The sequence below is a fragment of the Danio aesculapii genome, chromosome 9 (assembly GCF_903798145.1).
Source record: "Danio aesculapii chromosome 9, fDanAes4.1, whole genome shotgun sequence".
NCBI lineage: Eukaryota > Metazoa > Chordata > Actinopteri > Cypriniformes > Danionidae > Danio > Danio aesculapii.
In genome coordinates this window covers 46,825,431-46,838,366 of record NC_079443.1, presented here as the reverse complement: position 1 = coordinate 46,838,366, position 12,936 = coordinate 46,825,431, and the positions used below count along the sequence as shown (strand labels likewise).

Sequence of the window (12,936 nt, the reverse complement as noted above, 5' to 3'; positions counted from 1 at the left end):
ATTGCTCATTCACTAACTTCACTTTAGAGCTATTTGAATGATTCTCTAGCGTAATGTCTATGACAAAACAGGTGATTGTACTCACATTTTAAGATTATAAGACTGAACGGCATGAAATGCCATCAGTCTACTGAGATTTCCAAGTATTTCTCTGTTGCAATCGGGAGATCACAATATTACTATGGTATAAATACAGCACTACAACATACAAAAGAGAGAGATCAACTTAGAAAGTCATTTACTATTTTAAAAATGATTTGATCAGCTGTAGTTTGAAATTATGCTGTTTTTCTCTTAGGGTTTATGCTGTCTCTGTCGCCATCTTGTGGATGAACATCATCAACCGTCTTTTTTTTTTTTAGATTTATTTTTGGCCTTTATTATATAGGTCAGTACTTAGACAGAAGCGAAGTTGGAGAGAGAGAAAGGGGGGTAGAGTAGAGAAATGTCCATGAATCAGGATTCAAACTCAAAACACCCTGATGTGCTACTGCACCATACTGTATGTCAACACGCTAACCACTAGGCTATTGCGCTGACCATCATGAAAATGGTTGCGCCGACCATTTGAAAATGCCCCTTTAGGCTTTGATCCAAATTGTGCCATTTTAGTGACTGTCGCTTTATATTGAAATGAGATTGTGCTCTTTTAAAAAGAGGTTGGAGCTACACATACCTATGTATCAGCATAATGGCTGATTCAAAAACAAGAGTAACGTCCTTTGCTAATGAGGGAGAGATCATCACTAATGGTGGGGCTCTCCCCCTCATACAAAGGGGGAATGTCAATCAAAATGTTTCTACAGACATTCTTTCATTCATTTTCCTTCAACTTAGTCCCTTTATTCATCAGGGGTCACCACAGGGGAATGAACCGCAAACTTATGAGGCATCTGTTTTGACACAGCGGATACCCTTCCGGCTGCAACCCAGTACTTGGAAAGATGCATACACACTCATTCACACACAACTATGGCAAATTAATTTTATTCAGTTTCCCTATGTCGCATGTCTTTGGACTGTAGGGGAAACAGGAGGAAACCCACGCCAACACAGGGAGAACATGCAAACTCCATACAGAAATGCCAACTGGACCAGCCAGGACTCAAACCAGCGGCCTTCTTGCTGTGAGGTGACAGTCACTGAGCCACCGTGTCACCCAAAAGTCCCCAGGGGAAGTGGTCTGGATTGTAACTCCCTCCTTTGCGTACTGCCTTGTCTCTGACACAGTGCTCTGATCCGCTTGCCGTTGCACAGCCTGTCACAGCTCACGGTGACCTGACTGTCACGCAACCATGCTTTCCATGCCGGCCTGGGGATCGAACCCACAACCTTCCCATCCATGTGCACATACTACCGGCACGTTCTATTAAAACATGCCAATAGTAAAAATATTTTGTTTTGTTTTACTTTTTCATTAAACTTTCAAATTAAGTCAAAGTAAGGGCGACGCAGTGGCGCAGTAGGTAGTGCTGTCGCCTCACAACAAGACGGTCACTGGATCAAGCCTCGGCTGGGTCAGTTGGCGTTTCTGTGTGGAGTTTGCATGTTCTCCCTGTGTGGGTTTCATCCGGGTGCTCTGGTTTCCCCCAAGACATGTGGTACAGATGAATTGGATAAGCTAAATTGTCCACTCTGAATGAGTGTGTGTGTTTGTTTCCCAGAGATGGGTTGGAAGCTGGAAGGGCATCCACTGCTTAAAACATGTGCTAGATAAGTTGGCGGTTCATTCTGCTGTGGTGACCCCGGATTAATAAAGGGACTAAGCCAAAAAGAAAATGAATGAATGAATGCGTTCGATTCAAAGTATGTGCTATAAACCTATTTTATTTCTGCCCTACTATGACAGACTCCAGACACTCACACAGATATTTCCAACATTTGTGCAATGGCTTTTTATTTTGTGCTGTAACATTTCAATTCTGCATGTCAAAGAAACCCCAGTTGGCGCTGTCAATCATTCAAGTTCAAAATCACTGATATAAAAGTTGATGTTGCACAATCTGACTTGGCCTTTTCTTCAGATCTCGCGCAGCTGAACATCTTGACAAGTAACAGTTGTAAAAGTCAGAAAAAACACCCAGTCTACACCCAGCATTAGACGACACAGGACTTGTTTTTCATAAGCAGTCTGCCAGCAGGGAAAACATCTCTCACTTATTACAGAGTTTATGGTTTCTGTGCATGTATTACACAGACCTTCACACATGATCTTCTGCTCTGAGACTCACAATCTGTGCTGAAGGTGTTTCTCTTCCTGTCATTCAGCTGTTGCCAAGTTTTTAAGGCTTTTAATCCCACCACACCAAAAGTTTCATTAAAAAAATAAAAATAAAGTAATAAGAAACAGATCACCAAAGGTAAACGCGTATCAAAAAGGATGAGTCGCAGGAGTTTGTGCAGCCAGCTATACAAAGACAGACACTAGACAGATTTTCAACACAGTATTGAGGCCAGGTCAACGTTGCTGACTTTTTATTTATTTATTTTATGATACTTTTATCCTGATGCTTTTGAAAATGATGTTTTGTCCTTAATTTAACACTAAAGACTGCATTTATAATCAAACAACACACAAAAAAAATACTTATTTAAAATGAGCAGAATCAACACAATTCTTGAGGTTTTTTTTTTTGGGGGGGGACAACTTAATTGTTTTATGTGCAACCCACTTAAATGTGTAAAAACTAATAAGCTAACTTAAATCCTTCATGTTGTCCCAACATAAATCGATTGTGTGGAACCCAGCATTTTTTACAGTGAGTGCTAATGAAAAAATATTAAGTTTTTATTTGAGTTTTTATTAGTTATTACTAGGGCCAGACAGAATTTTGTAAAGTGTCTGAGGATTTATGCGGAATGATTTTAGGAGTATCATAACTAAAACCTTAATATATGAAATAAAAATAATAGCTTTAAATTTTTTATTTAATGTTTACAATGCAAATCCATCTAAATCCACTTATTTGGTAAACAAAGCAAGTCTTTCATATAATGTATCCACTAAAAGACAGAAAATATTACTTTACAAACTATATTGTAAATAACTCATATGAACATTTTCATATTAGTCAATAATTATACAGAAATTAATTTAAAAACTGAATAAATAAAAATTGACACAAGTAAATAAATAGACTTGATGATGGGCTAAAAATCTGCGTAAATCTGGGGATTTCTGCGCGCGGACCTAGTTTCTGCAGGCCTAGTTATTCTGTTTTTTATTAATTCTAATAATGCCAGAGAATAGGCGACGTGGTGACTCAGTGGTTAGCACTGTCGCCTCACAGCAAGAAGCTCACTGATTCGAGTCCCAGCTGGGTCAGTTATCATTTCTGTGTGGCGTTTGCATGTTCTCCCCGTGTTGGCGTAGGTTTCCTTCGGGTGCTCCGGCTTCCCCCACAGTCCAAAGACATACAGTACGTTATAGGTGTATTGAATAAACTAAATTGGCCCAAGTGTATGAATGTAAATAAGTGTGTATGGGTGTTTCCCAGTACTGGGGTGCAGCTGGAAGGGCATCTGCTGCGTAAAACATACAAAATATACTTATATGCATAAGTTGACAGTTTATTTCACTGTGGCAAAACAGGATTGAATAAAGGGACTAAGCCGAAGGAAAATAATTGAATGAATGAATGAATGAATGAATGAATGAATGAATGAATGAATGAATGAATGAAGGCCTGAGAATGTGAGCCTAGTTATTACATTTTTATTGGTGACTCAGTGTTAGCACTGTCGCCTCACAGCAAGAAGCTCACTGATTCGAGTCCCAGCTGGGTCAGTTATCATTTCTGTGTGGCGTTTGCATGTTCTCCCCGTGTTGGCGTGGGTTTCCTCCGAGTGCTCTGGCTTCCCCCACAAGTTCAAAGACATGTGGTACAGGTGAATTTGGTAGGCTAAATTGTCCTAGTGTATTACTGTGAATGAGTGTGTATGGATGTTTCCCAGTGATGGGTTGCAGTTGGAAGGGCATCCACTGTATAAACATATGCTGGATAAGTTGGCAGTTCATTCTGCTGTGGCGACCCCAGTTTAATAAAGACACTAAGCTACAAAGAAAATGAATGTAAAGATTCTATAGACCTACCAATATCTATTTCCTGGCATTTTTAAAGCATTTGATGACATTTAAGAATATTCAAGCATCAAAATACTAATTAATTGACATATTAAATATGTTTTACGTTGCCATTAACTTTTAAACATGCCCTATTTTTCAGTAAAACATAAAAAAAAGACATACGTTTAAGTATATTCACTGAATGATTATGGAACTTTCACTCATATTTTAAAACTTTTCAAAATATCTAATACAAAAAAGAGATATTTATTTTTACAAAAAGAATTTATTGCTTGATGATTCTTACTATAATGTTTACATGTTGTTAGTGTGAATTAGTAGGTGTCTAACACGAATGAGAACATCATGAATATGTGGGTTTCTAGCATGTTACTATAATCTTATCATGCATGCTGCTATCATAAAGAATAGAAGTTAATAGAAGTAAACCAATTGGATTGATATAATTTTTAGTGAGATGAAAAATAGAAATAAGGGCCGTGACAGGAAAAAAGGGAAAGAGAAGAATGGAAAAAATAAAGAAAGACAAGATAAAAAAAAAATTAAAAAAACACCCTGAAATGTGTGGCCAACTAGTGATGATAAACCATAAGGGCATCGTAAGGCAGAGGAACCGAGATCCTCCCCTCTTCTCTTTCTCCCAGAACACCACCCACCCATCCATCCATCCAGCAAACTATATACAGCGGAGAAAATAAGTATTGAACACATCATGTTTTTTCATGGGAATAACATTTCTAAAGGAGCTGTTGATATAGAATTGATCCAGATTTTGGTAAAACCCAAACAACACAAACATAAAATAAAACAAAACAAAAAAAAATCTGAAAAATGAGTGATGTGTAATAGCAATGAAATGACAAAAGGAGAAAGTACTGAACTACTGAAACATATTTAATACTTTATATAAAAGGCGTTTTTAATGATGGCAGCTTAAAGGTGCCTCTCATATGGAGATTGAAGTCACATGTATTGCTCAGGTGTGAGTTTTATTCCACGGAATTCTACGGAGTGTAAAATTCTTGATGGTTATGTGGGTCTCGTCTATCAAATCCTGATTTTGTATTTCCTATTGGATTCAAGTCAGGTGATTGGCTGGGCCATTCTACAGCTCGATTTTCTTTCTCTGAAAGCATTTGAGAGTTTCTTTGGCTGTGTTTTGGATCATTGTCTTGCTGAAACGTCCACCCTGCTTCATCTTCATCATCCTGCTAATGTAGATGTTGGATTGAAGCAGCTAATATTAATTCACACTGAGAAATGGCAGAGGGTTGCTGAAGAACTACTGAGAGATTTCTACACCTCCCTTTTTTCATATGTTCAATACTTATTACCTGTGTCATAGCTTTATTTGTAAACTAATTAGATTTGTTTTCTTTGGATATATGGAATTCTTTGGTTGTTACCAACATCCGGGGCAAATTTGGTGACATGTTCAATAATTATTTTCTCCACTGTATGTCTTTTTCTTACATTAAATATATGCTTGTTTTTATTGCAAAGCCATTTTGGTGTGCAATTAATTAACACAGAAGCAACCATCATCTTCCACCAATTTCCATTCACCCGTAGGGCACAGGTTAAACTCAACCGTGAATCCAAGCCCTTTCTCTACATCTGTGGGTGATTTTGCATGGCAGCAGGCCTAAGAATTCACATCTAGCCAAAAACCTGGGTGAGTTTCAGAAAAGAGCGTACAGTAAGTAAAGGTGAACGTGTGTGTGTGTGTTAAAGTATGACGAGATATACTGCAATAAAATGCTAATCCTGTGCTGGCTGTCGCCTCAGCCGTCTCAAGGCACCAGTGCATTTTTTCCACCGCACGACAAGCAGTGTTGACTGGTCAAAGGGGAATGTATGCGGGTAACCTACTTTAATGGTGACATTTATGTGAAGTCTACAGTAATTCAATTTCAAGAAAATGGAAGGAAAACAACGTCTTCAAAGGAAACCACAAGAGCGAAGAATGCTGCAAAAAATGACACTCTGGGGTTATTTGCAGTCGCATTACGTCAAAAGTGACATCTTACGTGGACACAACAAAAAGAAACAGAGGGATTATATAAAGCTTTATAACCCTTAAAAAGCATCTCAGAGGAAGAAAATCAAAAATAATTTGCAGTGGTTTATTTCAGGAAGGCTGGTAGGGGGTGTAACAACACATGATTAATCGATATACGGATCAAATGACACGACCTGACAAAATCTTGTCGTCAATCCCAGTTGTAAGAGCAACAAATAATAACTTGACTTCTAGTTGATCGTTTGGAATCGTGGCAGAAGGTTTTTCCGATGAATCATCTGTTGAACTGCATCCCAATCATCACAAACACTACAGAAGACCTATTGGAAGCCGCATGGACACAAGATTCTCCAAGAAATTAGTCAAGTTTGGTGAAGGAAAATCATGGTTTTGGGTTGCATTCAGTATGGGGGGCTTGCAAGAGATCTGCAGAGTGGATGGCAACATCAACAGCATGAGGTGTCAAGACATTTGGGCTGCCCATTGCATTACAAACCACAGGAGAGGGCAAATTCTTCAACAGGATAGCGCTCCCTGTGTCCTTCTCATACTTCTCATGCACATTATTGAGCATGCCTGGGGTAAGATGAAGAAGGAGGCATTGAAGATGAATCCAAAAAATCTTGATGAACTCTGGGAGTCCTGCAAGAACGCTTTCTTTGCCATTCCAGATGACTTTATTAATGAGTTATTTGAGTCAGATGTATGGATGCAGTCCTCCAAGCTCATGGGAGTCATACACAATATTCATTCTTTTTCCACTGCACCATGACTTTATATTTTATACTGTACATTATTTCTGTTTATTTAGACTTTTGTCTAAGCAAAGTCAGACCTTACTTACGTCTTAATTAAACAATTAAAAATCAAGGCATGATCATATTTTATTATGGTAAAATAAGCGTAATCTAGAGGCCTTTGCCTTTCATATAAGCCACTTCTGATATCAAATGATCAACTAGAAGTCAATGTATTATTTGTAGTTCCTAAAACTTGGATAGGTGACAAGACTTTTGTCAGGTAGTGTACTTTAAACTTTATTAAGGACACATAATATGATTTAAGAAACACAAACATTACAGCAAACAAACTCCACACACTCTCAGAAAAAATGGTGCAATGTTGTACCAAAGAAGGTACAAGCCCTTGTCACTGGGGCAGTGCCTTTTTATGGAACAGAATTGTACCTTAAGACAAAGAAGCACATTTGTACCATTGCAGTTTGTACCTTTAAGGACATGATTTGTACCATGGGAAACCAAAATGCTCCTTTGTTTTTTAAAACCTGCAGATACAATATTGTAGCTTCATCAAAGGTACAAATCTGATCCATGAAAGTACCACTACAGTGACAAGACACTTTTACTTAACAGTGTCAAATGTGTTCCTTCAAGAACTGTTTAAAGGCATTTTGCTCTATCCAAAATGTGTCAGTTTATTATTTTTTAATAAATATTCATTCATTCATTTTCTTTTAGGCTTAGTCCCTTTATTAATCTGGAGTCGCCACAGTGGAATGAACCGCCTTTTCAGTAAATATAAAACATCAAATACATTTTTAAACAATGTTTTTTAAAAAGTTTTATTTTTGTGTGAATGCATCTTTTTCCATTTACAATAAAGAATAAAAATACTTTACCATAAATCTAAAGATCTATTTTTTATTAAACATTTCACAACACGTTTCACAAAAAATGTTACAGAAACACATTCTTCCATGTACAAAATAAGACATGTTTTTTTTCCTCCAGTTTTCACACAATACCTTTGTAATTACTTTAACATTCATTTAATTGACTTCATTTTAAAATAGAAATAGAATAATGCAAAACTATTGTAATGAGATATGCACAATGTTTGATTAGTTTTACTATAGTAAAATGTCTGCATGAACACTTTACATATGCAGGACTTTTGCGGGCTCACGTGTGTAGTGGAAAGCAAACGCCAAAAGGTGCAGATATCAATAATGAAAATGTATTTATCAGAAAATGCTCACCAAATGTTTATTAAAAATGCCTTAATTGTTTAGTTTACAATACCTAGAGTTCTTTTCTATCAGTTGTTTTGTTTTATAGAACTTAATAATAAATGAGTTTCTTTAAACATATGATTTTAAATGATGATTCATGTTTTAATATGGAAATTATTCATAAATCACTTTGACTTTACAGTAATATCGATTTTCATAGATATTGGAATAAACAAGTTGTCCAACACTTATTTACCTTTTTATAAGAACAATTGTGATCCTTCATTTCAATTGTACATAAAAGGTACAGAACAGTATCATAAGAGGTCTTTTCTGTATCATATAAGGTACAACTTTTACAAAGGTACAAAACTGTTCCTTAAGGTACATTATTGGTGCCATCGTGTACCTTTTTCTGAAGGTGCATACAACCAGTGATGTACTGTAAAGTTACAAATGACAAATACTCAAATTACTGTAATTAAGCAGTTACTTCTCAGGAATTATAATTCAATTAGTAGTTTTAAATTGTGTACATTTATTTTAATTTAAGTCCATTAATAGTGCTTTACTCCACTCGTTTCTTCAACCTGCAGTCACTACTTTATTTTTTATTGCCTTTGGTGATTGGCTGAGTAGAAAAATCAGTCCAGTGATACCCGTCCAATCAAATCACACATAGAAAGTAAATCATCATAATGAACTACCTCAAGACACACAAGACATTTATAAATGCAGCAAACCATTTGGAAGCATTAAAAGTGTCTAAGAAGATGTCCAAAATCTTACACATAATGACTCAGAGACTGTTTAGATGCATGTTACTGATGAGAAGATGAATGATGTTTACTGTGTGGTGAAATCGGCTAAATGGCCTTAAACAGTAGCTAAATACACTACAGAATGTTACAATTATAATTATAAAATATTTTTTTATTATTTAATATTTAATTTCATGCATTTGTTTTATCATTATATGTCATTTTTATATATTACTCCTCATAAATCTCTGGTGACTCTTTGATGCACCTTGTGGCCCCCAGGTTGGGAACAATCACTAGAAAATTACTTTACAGAGACGATTACACTGCCACCACATGTTGACTGTATTTTTTGGTAATCAATTTCACTAATTTGGCAACTGTTAAACTTTAGCTAGTCAGCTAATTAGGTTTCTTAGAGTATTTTAACTTTTTAACTTGTTAAATTTATGTTGCATGTAGCACCTTGGTGCTGGAGGAACGTTGTTTCCTTTCACTGTGTACTAACTGTATATGTTTGAAACAAAAACAAAAGCCTACTTTAACTGACTTGGTGTCACGATCACCAGTGATCCAGCCTGTGCAGATTGCTGGTAAACACACAGTATTGCATAGAACTACAAATCCGTAATTAAATGGACTACAAGATCCAGTCATGCACTACTCACACACCTGGCCTAGATCCCTATAATTGCAGACAGACACAGCTGAGGCTACTCATGAACTGATTACTAGGACAATTTATACAGCACACACACACACACACACACACACACACACGTGCACGGTTCAGTGTATAAGTGTCTAAGATTATATAAATGCATAGAGTATACGCAGTTATTATTTGCATTATCACTAGTAACAGGTAATGGTGAAATATAAACATCATGTCTGTTGTCCTAAGATGCATCAATTATGTCAGGTTTCCACAATGTTAAAACGGCCCCCCTATGAATTGTCAGTCACTGAAATGGCCCCGCACCAATTTGAGTTTGATACCCCTGGACTATAAGAATAAGTATCAGAAACTACATTCATTTTGTTAGGTGCAGAAGATCAGAGCTACTCACTGGTGTGGTGTCTCAGCAGGGTTAAAGGAAGCCTTCAGCGCTCCTGAAGGAGTCAAGGGGAAAGGACTTGGCATCCCACCGGCAGAATGTGGAGCAACACTGCTTGGCAAAGCACTGCTCTTTCGGGGGCAATGAAAAATAATTTCCTCCTGAAAAAAAGCACGAGGGAAGACTTCTTGGACTGGACACCAAAAATATGAGCCATGCTGAAAGAATGCACGCATGACTGTGACCGCCAGACTTAAATGTCAAAGGCAGACGGCCATACTGCACATTCATGCCATCAAATGTTTACTCAACCTTGATTACCATATGAAGATTTCCTCTTCGCCAGCCTGCACAGAGAGTCAGTGCATCTCAGTGTCCGTCAGTCTGAAACAGAGGAAATACACACATTCAGAAACAGTGTTGGGTTACAAGTAATGAGAGTTACGTAATAATATTATTTTTCTAAGTGACGTGTGAAGTAACGTGTTACTTTAAATAATAAAGTAATAATATTTGAGTTACTTTTTTCAATTAATGTAATGTGAGTGATTATTTAGTTGAATTAGTTAGCTTTTAAAAAATAAACTGCTGAATTGCAATTAACCACGTTGTATTACGCCCTCAATGAGAGAATGTGCTCCTCGCAGGAAATATAAGGCCCTATCATACACCCGTCGGGGGACTTTTTTCAGATTATTCATGATAATTTGCATTTGTATAATGTTATTGTTATTAGCCAGTGTTGAGCAAGCTACTTGAAAAATGTAGTGAGCTAAGCTATTAGCTGCTCTACTTAAAATGTAGCTTAACTACACTAAAAGCTACCACCTGGGAAATGTAGCGAGCTAAGCTAAAAGCTACATGGCAAAAGAAGCTTAGCTACATCTAAGCTATTTTTACAATTTTCTTTTTTAAATCGAAGCAACTTAAATCCAAGTCAATCATATCTTAGTGATCAATAAAACTGAATGAAACATATGAAGCAGAATAGTTCAGTTCAGTTATTTACTGTAAATAATATGCTGCACTAAACAGAAACACATTACAGTATATAACAGTTAAAACAAAAAATCCAATAAAACCAGGTTACACAATTAAAGTACTATAGTAATTTATAGAAAAGGGAAATATTTGGAATAAGAATTATATATATATATATAATGTGTGTGTGTGTGTGTGTGTGTGTGTGTGTGTGTGTGTGTGTGTGTGTGTGTGTGTGTGTGTGTGTGTATAGTGTATATATATACTAAAGTATTTTTCGAGCACAGCGTCAGAAATTAAGTTATTGCATCTTAACATGTACTTCTCGAGGTATGGTCACGAGGAGTCCTGCTTCAGAAATAACTCTCTCCCCCAGTCATCTTTCCATCAAGCAAGTTTCGGTTGGTGACGTCGCCAACCACAGGTGGCAGTAACGCACCTAAAATTTTGTTGTCGAACACCGTACACAGGTAGAAGAAGAAATCGAAGAAATCATATGGATTTACTTTCATCGGCTAGACACTGGCCTCACAGCTCCGTGAATGTCAGTGCCATCTCTTATTGATCCGCGATCTGTAAATGTAGCTTGTGTAGATGCTACTGCGCTACTTGACTAATAAAATAGCTTCGCTACTGAAAAGCTATTTGATTTAGAAAGTAGCGACGCTACCACCACGCTACTGAGAAATGTAGTTAAGCTAGTAGCGTCACTACTAGTAGCGACGCTACTGCGTTACACTGTTATTAGCAGTATTATGTATTATATGCATATTTATATTTGTTTTAATAAATACAAACTTAGATTTGTCCACCTGTCGAGTTTTGGAGACATCTGCATTACCATATGGGTCATAAGAATAGAACGTGTGTTTGGTATAACTCAGTTGTTTGACCACACTTCGTTATTATTGTTCATTTATTCATTTGATGGAAATTAGAACTAAATTTAGAAATAGCAAATGCATCATGGCACGACACAACTGACTCTTAAAGGGAATGGGAGATGAGATTAGTTTAATGCACGTTATTCTCAAAACACACGCATAACTCATTAAGAGAATAAGCACAACCACAATTTTCAACAGATCGAAAAAAATGAATTGTCTCAATGGTCAATGATTTTACTTAACTAATAAGGCAAAAAGTACAAAAGTTGGGCTGAGTGAAGGGGGTGGTTGGGTCAATTGGTGCTTTTTAAAATATTATTGGTTGGGTTTAGTGAAGGGGGTGGTTGGGTCAATTGGTGCTTTTTAAAATATTGGTTGGGTTTAGGGAAGGGGGTGGGTGGGGGTATCGTATTTTGCTCTCTCTAGAAATTTTTATAGGGGTAGGTAATTTATTTATTTTTCATCCGAATCAAGTCAGTAGTGAAAAGGATCTAAACCTCTACACATGCTTTTCCTCCAGTTTCTTTATTCTTTGTCTGGCCTTAAATGTGAACACTAACATTAATGTCTACTGTAATATTATCTTGTTTTTGATCCTGGGGTCTTCCGAGTTATGCTATATTATTCTAGAATTCAGCATTCAAAAGCCAAAAAATAAAATAAACAATTAAATAACGGTGAGAATGTGGTAAAATCTGAAAACGTGGTAAAAATCAGGCTGCCGTAAAGCACACTTTTTCTGGATTGTTTTTGAAAACACTGGGGTTGGGTTCAGGGAAGGGGGTGGTCCGTGGTCGGGTCAATTGGTGCTTTTTAAAGCACTATTGGTTGGGTTTAGGGAAAGGGGTGGGTGGGGGGATCTGTTGGTTGGTCAGTCAGTCGACATCGGCCTCTGGTGGAAGTACAAAAAAGAACACCAGGCACATGGCACTCGCGAGAAAAATTTTTGGTCTCAAAAAGCGTACACAGCGGCCTCCGGCGGATTCAAGAAAACAAAAACTGCAAAAAAAGCGTAGCTCCTGGGACGTATTTTGCTCTCTCCAGAAATGTATATAGGGGTAGGTAATTTATTTATTTTTCATCCGAATAAGTCAGTAGTGAAAAGAATCTAAACCTCTACACATGCTTTTCCTCCAGTGTCTTTGTTCTTTGTCCGGCCTTAAATGT

General features: G+C 37.0%; 1 protein-coding gene across 3 annotated transcripts in view; it reads right to left on the bottom strand.

Moving 5' to 3' along the window:
* Window positions 1-12,936, bottom strand: part of asb1 (ankyrin repeat and SOCS box containing 1) — a 106,603-nt gene that overhangs the window by 29,067 nt on the left and 64,600 nt on the right. For all 3 annotated transcript variants that reach the window (XM_056465886.1, XM_056465888.1, XM_056465889.1), the window contains exons 7-8: window positions 10,214-10,285; window positions 9,914-10,062 (exon numbers count right to left, since the gene is read on the bottom strand). The gene's annotated coding sequence lies outside the window, so the exon portion shown is untranslated. The remainder of the gene's footprint in view (window positions 1-9,913; window positions 10,063-10,213; window positions 10,286-12,936) is intronic.